The sequence below is a fragment of the Coenobita brevimanus genome, chromosome 43, assembly GCF_032717465.1.
Source record: "Coenobita brevimanus isolate Jiangsu-jjx chromosome 43, ASM3271746v2, whole genome shotgun sequence".
Lineage (NCBI taxonomy): Eukaryota > Metazoa > Arthropoda > Malacostraca > Decapoda > Coenobitidae > Coenobita > Coenobita brevimanus.
The window spans coordinates 23,434,556-23,447,847 of record NC_136996.1 but is presented as its reverse complement, the minus strand read 5'-3'; the positions used below and the strand labels follow the sequence as shown (position 1 = coordinate 23,447,847).

The 13,292-nt window shown below is 45.2% G+C and overlaps 1 protein-coding gene and 1 non-coding gene across 2 annotated transcripts in view; one reads left to right on the top strand and one right to left on the bottom strand.

The window, feature by feature from the left end:
- The window catches only part of LOC145397854 (uncharacterized), a 198,216-nt gene that overhangs the window by 27,104 nt on the left and 157,820 nt on the right, over positions 1-13,292 (top strand). The gene's annotated exons all lie outside the window — the stretch shown is intronic.
- LOC145397918 (5S ribosomal RNA) lies at positions 1,127-1,245 on the bottom strand. The gene has a single exon (XR_013897054.1). It is a non-coding gene; the product is annotated as a 5S ribosomal RNA (ribosomal RNA).

The following is a 13,292-nucleotide window of genomic DNA, read 5'->3' as shown; positions in this document are numbered from 1 at the left end:
TGGACATTGGAAAACTGCTCGAAAACATATATAAAGAGGTGACTGCTACAGTTAAATTACATAACGACTTGGAAAAATTTAATATTGCGAAGGGCGTGCGCCAGGGAGATACAATTTCACCATAATTATTTACAGCATGCCTAGCAAGCATTTTCAGAAAGCTAGACTGGGAGAACGAGTAAACATAGATGGAGAAAAGCCAAACCATTTAAAATTTGCAGATGTAATTGTCCTAATCGCAGAAACAGCAGAGACATTGCAAGAAATATTAACTGACCTGAACAGAGAAAGTGTCAAAGCAGGGCTAAATATGAACCGAATTATAACAAAAGAAATGTTTAATCCACATACAGCAAAGAGTGTCAGCAAGGGAAGAAATTCTTGAAGAAGTCGAGGAGTACAATTACTTGGGGCAAACACTAAAATTAACGAGTGACGATGATAACGAAATAAAAAGACTCATTACAATTGGATGGAAAGCCATTGGTTTACATAGAGACATCATGGAAAGTACCTTGCCAATATGTATGAAATGAAAAGTATATAGCGAATGTATAATTCCAGCTATAACGTACGGTTGTCAGACCTAGAAACTAATAGAACCGATGGAAAATAAACTAACTGTTCTCAGAGAGTAATGGAAAGGTCAGTGTTGGGAAATGTCTTTAAGATACAGGAAAAGATCAACTTGGGTGAGAGAGCAGACTAAAGTCAAAGATATTATAGAAGTTATAATAGAACACAAAAATGGAGGTGGGCAGGCCATGTAGCAAGAATACGAGATAACAGATGGAGTAAGAGACTGACTGACTGGACATCAAGAGATTGTAAGCATAGCAGAAAAAGGCCAGACAGGAGGTGGAGAGATGAGATACAGGTATTTGCAGGGAAAACGTGGCAAAGATTGGCTTAGTTAAGGAATTCGTGGAGAAGGTTGGGGGAAGCTTTTGTTCAGCCGCGGACTTCTAATGGCTGATGATGATGTTGATGATGATGATAAATAAATAAATATATTCATTCATTGCCAGACGCCATGTATCCCAAACGGGGTGGCCAAGGGCTTAGAGTTAATTGTTTTACAGGGAGGGGCACTAATCCTCCACCAACCCCACTTGACACGTAGGGATGCCAACAGCATCTGGTGTTCCCAGGCGGTCACCCATCCAAGTACTAACCAGACCCAACGTTGCTTAACTTCGCTGATCGGACGGGAAGCGGTGTACTCAACGTGGTATGGCCGTTTCTATATAAATATATATATATATATATATATATATAATATATATATAGATAGATAGACAGATAGATAGATATAGATAGATAGATAGATATAATAATAATAATAATAAGGGGCAGATCACTGATCCTTGTGGTACATCGCTAGTTACTAATCCCCAATCCGACTTTGTACCATTTATTAAAACTCTCTACTTTCGTCCCATCAGCCAGGATTGTATCCATCTTAAGATATCACCGTCTACACCATGTGCTCGAACCCTCCTAACTACCATTCATGCGGGAGCCTATCAGAAGCTTTACTAAAGTCTAGAACAGGAGTTAGGCAACAAATAACCAGGTTAATGCAAATGCCTTGCTTTGGTTCTACAGTTTCATTTCTCTGAACTCTACATTTCCTAAACCTATATCCAATGTAATATTACTCTAAAGCTCGTGTTTAGCTGTTTGGGAAGGAATTAATTAAAAATCAATGCAACTCCTGACATTAAGATGGAAAATCGTACAAGACGTAGAGTCACCACATGGATCCCCCGACCGCAATTTGATCAGAGCATGATACATCAGTTGCCCCAAACCTTCCCGTTCTGACCCAGCCAGAATGATAGTTGGCACTTTGATAGGTCAGACTGGGGTGGTTTTAGAAATTATGTGGCTTACATTCCACGGCACTCTTTCTTCTCCCTGACATCAATTCTACCCGGTCCCATAATAATGACTTACAAGTTGAAACGGAGTTGTTCATGCCCTGTCAACACTTTACTAAAATATCGGACTTCACAAAATGGTTCAGCTGCAATTGTGCCACAATAATGATCCAAGTATTTAGCATATAACACTTGCTAAAAAAAAAACTCGATCTCTTAGCATTTTGAAATTGCCAGGAACCACGCAACAGCAGTAATAAAACTCCCCAAATCAAACCTTCCTTACAGTCAAGCATCCAACTATTAAATGTTTGTAATGGCAATACAATGTTCTGGTCAACTTCATTTCTTTCAACATAACTTTAACAAGTCATCTCTTATTCCCTCACTAATATCTTAAGACGGAAACACTGTAAAATGACCATTGGAAAATCATAACATTCTTAACTATACATTTGCAAGAAATTCTACCTTAGTGGAAGTCAGTCAGAATATCCCTGTACTAGAACTTGACACTCCCGACTTGTTCCATTAAAGATACAAACAAGATGCGCATAATCTATCCAAGACAATTTACCACATCCAGGTCCAGATGGAATTCCTTCGATAGCTTTCAAAAAATGTTACTAACCCTTGCTTGTGTTCTAGCTAAATTATTCAGACCATGCTTACGTACGTTTACATTCTCTAGGTCTTGGCAAGAAGCCAGCAACCACCCAAATCCAAATAAAAGAAGTTCGTCTGATCCCTTTGAGTACAGACCAATAGCTATCACATATTCTCTTGGTAAAGTATTTGAGACTGTCATTAATATGGACATTGCCAAGCATCTTGAAATCCAAGAACGTAATTAGTGGCTGACAGTATGGTTTTTGCAATGAATTATCTTTTGATATACTCAGTCTTAGTACCCATAAATCCATCAGTCAACTGCCAAAAATGGGGAAACCCATGCGTAGCCCTTGATATTTCTAAAGCTTTTGACAGAGTGGCACCGTTCCATATTATCCAGACTCCTTCGATACGGTCTATCATCTTTTGTCCCACTGATCTCCTTATATCTCAATAAGAGAACGATAAGAGTTAAGGTAGATGATGTATCTTCCAATTTCCACTCAGTTAAAGTCGGTGTGTCACAAGGATCAGTCTGGCTCCAACCTTATCCCTCATTCATACCAATGATCTTTTGTCTGTCACCTATAATCCCAGTCACTTGACAGGAATGTTCGGACAAGTAACACAAACAAATGATGGTGTACGAAAATAGAAGTAGTGTAGATGGTCCAAGTGAGTATGGAAAACGGGTATGTTAGGGTCAAGTGTGAAGGAGCATACAGAAGAAATATTCTTGACTGAAAGATTATGGTCTAGAGCGATCTCACAGGGACCAACTGTATTAGGGAGGATAGTAAAGAGAAATGCAGGAAAAAACGAGGGGACTGAGCAACTGAAGAACACGACTGTGAGAGATCAGATGGGATAAAGGCAATGGATATATGGTTTTGAGACAGAAGAAGGAATTCAGAGTACACAAATGCAATGTAGAGAGGACCACTGAAAGACAGAGGGAAGGGAAGTAGTTGGAAGATATCAGAGGCGATTAAGGAATGTACGGGAACATGGAAAGTGATAGTCGTGGAAAAAGAGGTAGCTTCTAGTAGAGGATAGTGGAATTCTAGACTTGAGAAAGGAAACAAATAGAATCAAGTCTAAAGTTAGCACGAGCCAATTCCAAGACTAAATGAAGATCTGGCATTGGGACAAGTTCTGGCGTAACATGACCACTGACAACAACTGCTAATAGGTGAACAAAATGCTCTACTTGCAACATTAATGACTGGAGAGATAGAGACAATGATTCAAGATGAAAGCTGATATACGGTATTTCCGTGACAACTTTAATCTTATTAGTTATACTAAGACATCCGAAAATTTGTCTAGTTGGGTGCCTATTCCATGCATATGTGTGACAGAATTACCTAGCAACTAATGTTGAACATTCAGCAATCCATCGTGTGCCTCCAACGTTGAGACAAATGTTTCTACTTCGTGATATGCTGACAAATTACAAGATGCTGATAAGCCAAAACACTACAAAGAACCTTACCATCGAGATTAAAGGGACCTCGATTTACACGTGAATGTGATCTTCCAACAGGACACTGTGGGGCAGTGATGCGTTCAAACTAACAAATAACTATTCAATCCAAACAAGTTTCCACTCACGAGGTTCATACAGTGGCAACCAGAAAGAGCTGTCCACATGTTTGTTGACCAAGGATGCGAGTAGTGATCGTATGGTGAACTGCTGAGTAGCAAATTTTGGAAATCCTTGGATGACTGTTACCAAGTTTTGAAGATCATAACGGGTAGAGATGACGTCCTTCACTAACCAATGCCCATTGGGCGGGGAACCCTATCTCTATGTCCATCAACCAGCGATGATCCGAACGCAGTCAGCGCCAGCAAGGCTGGGGAAGCCAAATATACCCAGTTTACTAACAGATAGATATCACCTGCTTCCTATAGTACCTTCAGTGCAGCCAATATTCTTATCTCTAACAATACTGAAGTTCTCGAGTTTCCATTTAGCATTACCCCCAGATGGACCTCTCAAGTTAGATCACTTGCAAAAACCATCTCAGAGAAACTTAGATTATTGTACAGAATCCGAAACTTTTTACTGACGAACAGTTAGCTATATGAGTAATTTACAAAAGTCATGTGTGTTCTGCGCTCGAATATTGCTCACCTTTGTGAGGTGGCTGTGGAGAAGCTGCACTAAAATAACTGGAAAAATTCGGAACAAATCATAAGAATAACTGATAACTCAGCAATTACAAATGGACTACATACCTTACAGCTAAGATGGAATGTTGTCTCCCTTGTATCATTTTGCAAATATTTGTATGGCAAAAGCTCAGACGAAGCTGCATCAATTGCACTTACTCTCCATACCTTCGTGCTACATCGGCATCTAGTAGCGCTCATGGCTAGAATGTCACACTGCCATATTGCAGAACTTCTGTTTAAGAGAATTCCTTTATTCCCTAAACTGTTTCTTGCTTCCCCAGGTAAATGTTCCCACAAACTGAATGGACACCTGCAATCTAGTGTATGGTGGTGGCCAGAATTAGAATGCAAGTAAGATGGAGGAATAGAAGAAGGGAAAGACGAGAGGAAGGAGTAGTTGCAAGGAGAGTGGAAAGGTTACAAGAGGATGAGAAAAAGGCAGAGTATAAGAGAGAAGTGGAGGAACGATTGGGCAAATATGAATTGGAGCAGATGGGAGACGTGGAAGGTGTGTGTAAAATATTTACAGAAGAAATATGTGCAGCATGTGATATGGTGTGTAGAAGGAAGAGAAGACGGAGGGGGGTGCAAGGAACAGCGTGGTGGACTGAAGAGGTGAAACAGGCTGTGGCACAAAAGAAGAAAGCATACAATGAATGGATGAGAAATAGGGGCGTGGAAGAAGTTGAGAGGCGGAAGAGAGAGTTATATGTGGAAAGGAAGAGAGAGGTGAAAAGATTAGTAAGAGAGAGTAAGAAGAGAGTGGATGAGGAATTTGGAAGGAATTTGAGTGTAAAGTGGAGGGACTGTAAGAAAATGTTCTGGAGAGAAGTGAAAAGAGTAAGACAGGGTGGAAGTGAAGTAAGCAGGGGAGTGAAAGATAAAAATCGTAGATTACTAGTGGAGAAGGGAGAAAAAGTGAGCAGATGGAGAGAACACTTTAAGGAATTGTTGAACGTAGAGGATGGAAGTAATGCGAGTATAAGTGGCTGGGGAATGGCTGGGAGAAGGAGAGAGATGAGAAGACAGGAAGAAATCAGTAGGATAGAAGTTGTGGAAGCAATGAAGAAAGTTAAATTGGGGAAAGCCCCAGGAATTGATGGAGTGTGTGGTGAAATGCTGAAGCAAGGGGGAGAGATAGTAGTAGAATGGATGTGGAAGATGTGCAGATTGGCCTGGGAGGAAGGTAGAGTCCCGGAGGACTGGAAGTCAGGTATAATTATTCTCTTGTACAAAGGAAAAGGGGAAAAAGAAGTGTGTGGTAATCATAGGGGCATTTGTCCTCTTAGTATAATAGGAAAAGTGTATGGTAGGATACTTATAGACAGAGTTAGAGAAAGAACAGAGAAATTAGTTGGAGAAGAACAGGGAGGCTTTAGGAAGGGAAGAGGTTGTGTAGATCAGATTTTCATTCTTAGATCTTTAGTGGAAAAGTTTCTAGAGAAGGGAAAGAAGTTGTATGCAGCTTTCATGGATTTGGAGAAAGCATATGACAGGGTGGATAGACAAGGATTGTGGAAAGTGTTAAGAATATATGGAGTAGAGGGGAAGTTGTTGAATGCTGTGAAGAGTATGTACGATGGTGCGAAGGCTGCAGTGCGTGTGGATGGTGAACTAAGTGAATTTTTCTCTTTGAAAGTTGGTTTGAAACAGGGATGTGTCATGTCTCCATGTCTGTTCAATCTGTACATGGATGGGGTAATAAAAGAGGTACAAGGTAGGGTAGTGGATGTTGGAGTGGCCCTGGTGAGAGAGGATAGTGTTTGGAAACTCCCTGTACTGTTGTTTGCAGATGATACTGTGTTGTTGAGTGAAGACGAAGGGGAGCTGGAAGGCTTGGTGGATGAGTTTGGGAGAGTGTGTAAGAAACGGAATCTGAAGGTGAATGTAGGGAAGAGTAAAGTGATGGTCTTTGAGAGAGGTGAAATTAGTGAATGTAGAGCGAGGTTGGATGGTGAGGAATTGGATGGTTGGAATGTGAATACGTTTAAGTACTTGGGTAGTGTGATGAGTAAGGATGGAGGTTTGGAGGGTGAAGTGCTTGAAAGGGTACAGCAGGGAAGAAAGGTTGCTGGTTCTTTGAAAGCAGTGATAAGAAACAGGGAAGTGAGCATGGAAGTGAAAAAGTTACTACATGACAGTATTGTGATACAAACTCTAACGTACGGAAGTGAAGCTTGGACATTGTTGGAAGGACGCAAGTCAAGAGTGAGAGCAGTGGAAATGAGTTATTTAAGAGGAGCCTGTGGAGTCACGTGGAGAGACAGGCTGACGAATGAAGATATAAAGGAGCGTTGTGGTGTGGATGTGGATTTGATAGGAAGCGTTATGAGGAACACACTGAGGTGGTTTGGCCATGTGGAGAGGATGGAGGGTGAAAGACTGACGAAGAGAGTGTATGTGAGTGAGGTGGAGGGGGGGAGAGGGAGGGGGAGGCCGAGGATGAGATGGAGGGATGGGGTGGAGAGGTATTTGAGAGAGGGGTGTGTGAGTTGGGAGCAGGGCAGTGAAATGGCGGGGGACAGGGCGACTTGGAGGCGATTTGTTTGTGGCCACCCCAAACGGGATTGAGGCGTCTGGCAATAGATAGATAGAGATAGACCTGGTTTTCCTTCCTCTGTTCATCTTCTGTGTGTGTGTGTGTGTGTGTGTGTGTGTGTGTGTGTGTGTGTGTGTGTGTGTGTGTGTGTGTGTGTGTGTGTGTGTGTGTGTGTGTGTGTGTGTGTGTGTGTGTGTGAGAGAGAGAGAGAGAGAGGTTATGACCATGCGGGAGTGCAGTATGATTTCCAGGCAATTAAAATGATTGCATACTACACTGCTTATTATTTACAAACCTATCTCAGAGAGGTATGACAAATGCCAAACAATATTATCTAATGGACAAGTTCAGAAGTGTCATACAAAAAGATATTAACGAACTCCTATGATTCATTGATGAGTGAGGTGTATGAACGATATGTTAATTTTTAAGCAAAGGGGGCCTCTTATGTGAGTGGATAAATGATGTCTCGAGGGTTCGCTGGCAATTATCTGGTGATGGTGTCTAAAGGCAGTAGTGGCACAACTTCATTAAAAAAAAATATTTATGACAGTAATAAACATAATATTGAGGACTGTATCGATTTACTATCATAATCCCAGTTTTCCCTGTGACACGCTACCACAGGAACGAAGCTGTCTGACTTAGCCTACCTTCTGTTCTTTTCCCTAGCAGGAAGTGTTCATCTTGTTTTGTGCCATATCTAAGATGTTTTTTAGCCCTTTCTAGGACGCCAAATATAGACATTTCCACAGAGTCTAGTAATGCAGATGTGCAGTTTTTTCCTGTGTAATCAGATAAGATATGGAAACTGCATGGCCAATCCTGCGACATGTACGTCAATTTCGTTGAAATCCATGTGTTCTCTTTCCCCTACATCACTGGGAGCTTCTTGCTCCCCAAGTGTCGTATTAGAGATAAAAGTCCACTGTAACACATTAAGGTATCAAAACCATCTCTGCAGTTCATTCTCAAATTTTTAGAGCTTTACTTTTATGAGGAGAGCTGACTCCCCTGAAAATCGTATATGGAAAATACAATACCAGCCATGCCAAACAGAGACACGACGACACCCCCAGAAGGCAACCACAGAGGGGCTTTGAGGGCACGCACACCATCCGTGCAGCATGGGCATATGTCCCATACAGCCATGCGCCCTTATTCCACAGAGCATGCCTGGCAGAAACACCGCAGTCTGGGTGCATTAACCTCCTGCTGAGCCAGCCCTTGACAGGATCAGGGTGGAACTGAAAAGCCAGTTCCTGGCAGCACCCCAGTGACAGCCTGTAACCACACACAATTAGAGACTGCCTGTAGCTGCTCAGAAACAGTGATGGCCTGTAGCCGCACAACAACTGTGATGGCCTGTAGACGCACACAATCGGTGATGGCTTGTAGCGTGCACAAGTAGAGATGGCCTGTAACTGATTAGGTGCTGCCCACCCCCCCTCCTGCAAAACCTGTGATGGTCTGCAGCCGCACTTGGGGAGAATAGGGTACGTCTGTTCTCATTCTGCAGCTGCCTCAAGGAGCATGACACCGGTGACGGCCTGTAGCCACACTTCACTTACATGTCACTCCTCACACGGGACACCAGCAACGGCCTGTAGCCGTACGTCGCCCACGGTCCAGTCTTGAAGTCAGACCCTGGTGATGGCCTGTAGCCGCACCAACAGGGAAGGGATGGCCTCTAGCCACCCTCTCCCTCTTGCCCATGGGACCTTAGTGACGGCCTGTATCCGCGCCAGGGAGAGACATCACTCAAAAAGTCTCTCACCCCTTGTGACTTTGCAGCCAGAGGACGACCCTTGCTCCACCTGCCTCTCCTGTGGCAGAGTGGGTTGTCCCTCCATCTCTCCTAGCAGAGGCAGCCCCCAGGAGGAGACACTCTGCTGGAGGAAGTGTGGAGAGGACTTATGATATTCCCGGGAGTGTGCACCATCCAGCTGGCGCCCAAGGGAGATGGGTACCTGACGGACTCCTGCCGAAGGCGATGCCGTAGCACCACCCTTACGGTGACCCGACGGGAGGGACACTGCAGATGACGGACTCTTGGCGGCACCCCCAGCACCCCAGGGCGCGACCTATCCAGCCCCAGGCAATGGCAACTTCCTCCCCAGAGCCGGTGCAGACAAGAGTGCCTGCTCGAGTTGTTTGCCCCCAGCCCAAAGGGCCAGACTCCCCTGCTGAGCCCCATGAATGAGGAACTCTTCACCATGCCCAATCACAGTTCCCAGCCGGTGACGACACCACCACGGGTAGTCCCATGGCCCTTAAGAGAAGGGACATCTGATGGGACTCCGCCAACACCTGGCTGACACCTGCCAGTCCACAGGCTCTCATCAGCCGGCCAGAGATCTCGGCCTTGTCCTGTTGAATAGTGACTGCTCCTCCAGTGCGTGTAACCATAGAGCCTGTGTCCTACAGTGATCAAACACAGTGCAGTGGAACCACATCAGAACCATGCGTGTACTGTGCTAGAGTCCTGACTCCACCACCAGACAGTGAGTGACAAAGATAGTGTTTCTGTGGCTACACCTCGAATGGTAAATGCCCTTCAGCTATACTCTGTCACAATAATGCTCTCTCACCACTTAGTGTTTGACAGGACACCTATAGTCAGATTGTGAATACGCAACCCTAGACTCAGATTGTGTACAAACTCCACCTACCTAGTATACAGTGACCATCCTGTATCTTCGTGACTGGAAGTATCCTGTGCGATACCAGTATCCTACCAGCCAGTCCAAGTCAAATCTGTCTGACACCCCTTGACATTGCATAGTGTATCGTGTATATTTGTTCACACTGTATTCTGAAGAGTTTAATTAATACACGTGTAATGTTGTTGCCCAGAGTTTTTATGCCCTGCTCCTCTTGTTGCGTATTCTAGCTCAGGTCTAGACAAAGGACCCGCCACTATACTAGGCATTTCTAGGACGGGAAGCTGACCTAAAAACACTTAGCATAACACTGGTGGCCAGTGGTGGTTCTTGACCCGGGCAGAATGCAGGGAGGAGCAAAACAGGGACAACAGCAAAATGGGAACAAAACCTCACGTACAATTACGTAAGTTCCACCAGGAACAATATGACAACCACACATACCTATCCATACTCAAACTGCTGCTAGACATAGGGTTTGAGGATCACAGACAAAAAATAGCAGTCACCCTATCACCCTTGGGCAAAGCAGCTGCCAGCATCGCACCTAAAGTCATCCCCGAGCTGACATGGGCGAATTTTACCAAGATAGTGATACAAGCCATCACACCTTCTCTGGGAAAAGTTGTAGCACTCTCACAGCTCAATAGCTTAACTTATGACGGGAACCTGGATGACACTCTCATCCAGGCCAGGTGACTCGTCACCACCGCATACCCAGAAATGAATGTAGTGACCCGGGAACAATATATGTTCAATACGCTGCTGAGAGTTCTCCCCACTATGGTCAAGGAACACTTCACTATACATGACCCTAGGGGAGATCTGGACAAGGACATCCAGCTTAGACGATGACTCCTAACCTCCCACTCCACTCGTCAACAAATCAACATTGTCAGTAAATTTCCCACAAACAGACCGGCACCACACAGCAAGCCATGACCTCCACCAACTCACACCAACTCCACACCAACAACTAACCCACCCAGGGTGCACCCCACCTACAAGCGCCCTAGCCCCAAGGAGAACCAGAACCTAATTTCCATCAACCCTTGGGAATTCTTTGCGTACAGCCACAAATGTCCAATCCATGACATCCAGGAACAACTCAAGGCTGCCCAGCGCAGACTAACCAACCAAGGCAGGCGTAAAGTATCATCCCTAGAAAATGAGGGCCCCGAGGACGATTCCGCACCAGCTAAAGACATTGATCCTGGGGAAATGGGGCCAGAGGAAGACAAGATTCCGCAACAGCTGGATTTTTAGGCTTGCCCCTTCACCTCCCCACAGTGGTGGGGGCCACCTCCCAGAAATATTGACCCCCAGTCTATGACAAGATGAGACTGAATGGGGTAAAAGTGAGGCTTCTGGTCGACAAAAGGAGCGGCCAGATCCTGCCTCTACAGCCATTTTTACTTCCGCCATAGGTCGGCTTTTGGCCTCCTTTTCCCTACGTCAACTCATCTCGTAGATGCAAGGGACGGCCCTCTACTCATCTATGGGGAAACTCGGGCCCTGCGCACTGACACACACCTACAAGTCTCCACTCGACACAAGTTAATCATATTCAACTCATCACACTTTTTTTTTTTTTTTTAATAACAGAACGGAGGAAGGAAACACAAATGAAAGAAAAAAAATCCATGCTCCAGATTACTGGTGTCCACTGTTCATAAAATATCTGTAACAGTTAGACTTGAACAGCAGTAGGTTGAAGTCTGGAGGGAAACAACTCTGGGGAAGCGAGTTCCAGAGAGATGCAGTTCGGGGAATGAAAGAATTCTGATAGTCAGAAGTTCTGCAGTATGGCTGAGTGACAGTCCAGTCATGAGCCCTGCCAGCTGCCCGTGTAGCACGAGGGAAGGCATGGAGAAGTAGCACCATGGACGCAACTTCGTCTGAGCATTTGCTGTAGAAATATCTGTAAAATAACACAAGGGAGGCAACATTCCTTCTTACTTGTAGGGGAGGTAGTTTATTAGTAACAGCACGGTTATTAATAATTCTAACAGCTTTGTTTTGAATTTTGTCTACTTGTTTTAATGCAACCTCTCCACATCCGCTTCACAAGGGTGAGCAGTATTCAAGCTGAGAGCGCACATGACTCTTTTAAATTATAACTGCTCGTCAGTGAAGAAGTTACGGACTCTGTACAATAATCCAAGTTTCTTTCAGGCGGTTTTAGCAAGTGATCTGACATGAGAGGTCCAGCTGAGGGCATTGTTGAGTGAGACGCCGAGAATTTCAATTCTTTTGGAAATGGGAATATTTGTAGCATTGAAGGTAATATACGATTCTGGCAATACCTGCCTATTAGTAAATTGTATACATTTAGTTTTATGAGCATACGATGGATATCTGGGGCTGGACCTCCTGAAGAAGCTGCGAGCGACCATTGATTGCCACAAGTGGCTACTTCAGTTCCAGAAGCCCCGGGACCCCCATCCCAACCCCCACAACCCCTGTGCACCTACAAACCCTCCCTTTTTCCTCCCCACACCCCCCCTTCCCCAGCCCCCTTCCTAGATCTCCTCACCCACCTCACCTTCCCAGCCATTACTGCCTCCACCATAACGATTCCCCCTCAACACGAAGCTTGGCTACAATTGAACAGGCCTATGGGTGCTTCGGTCCTCTTCTCCCCGACCTACAACCCGGGACCCTCTCGGCCTGTCTACTGTCTCCCATCTTCCTCCCCCCCAACATCGCAGCAGTCAGAATAGCTAACCTCTCCCCCACTCCCCTCACGCTACCCAAGGGACTAGTGGTAGGAGAGATGGAAGAAGCCAAGCCTTGCACCTCCACCCCACTCTCCCCCACCCTCTTACCCCCCCATACCTGTGCATCTCTTGCCCCACCAGGCGGACATCCTCCGTCACCTCCTTCCGGACTTTCAGGACCTCTTTGCATCAGGCCCTACCGACAGCCACACCACCTGCCTGACGCTTGAGATACATATCACGGGACCACCCATTTGCCAACCATCCCGGCGGAAAAACCCTAACCAACGGGCCGGGGAAGACCGGCAAGTCCAGGAAATGCCGAATGCTGGCATTGTATCACCCTCTACAAGCCCCTGCTCCTCCCCTGTCGTCCTTGTCAAGAAAAAAGACAGCATCATGTGATTCTGCGTGGACTACCGCCACCTGAACGACATAACCATCAAGGATGCCACCCCCCTTCCCAGGATAGACGACTCCCTTGACTCCCTGTACGGAGCCTCATGTCTCTCTACCCTAGATCTCCAATTGGGACACTGGCAAATCCCCATACATCCCGAGGACAGGGGAATAACTGCATTTTCCACTAGCAATGGAAAACACTATGAATTTAATGGCCTGCCATTCGGACTCCGCAATGCCCCCGCCACCTTCTCCCGATTGATGGAGTTTGTCCTGAGTGGCCTCACCTGGG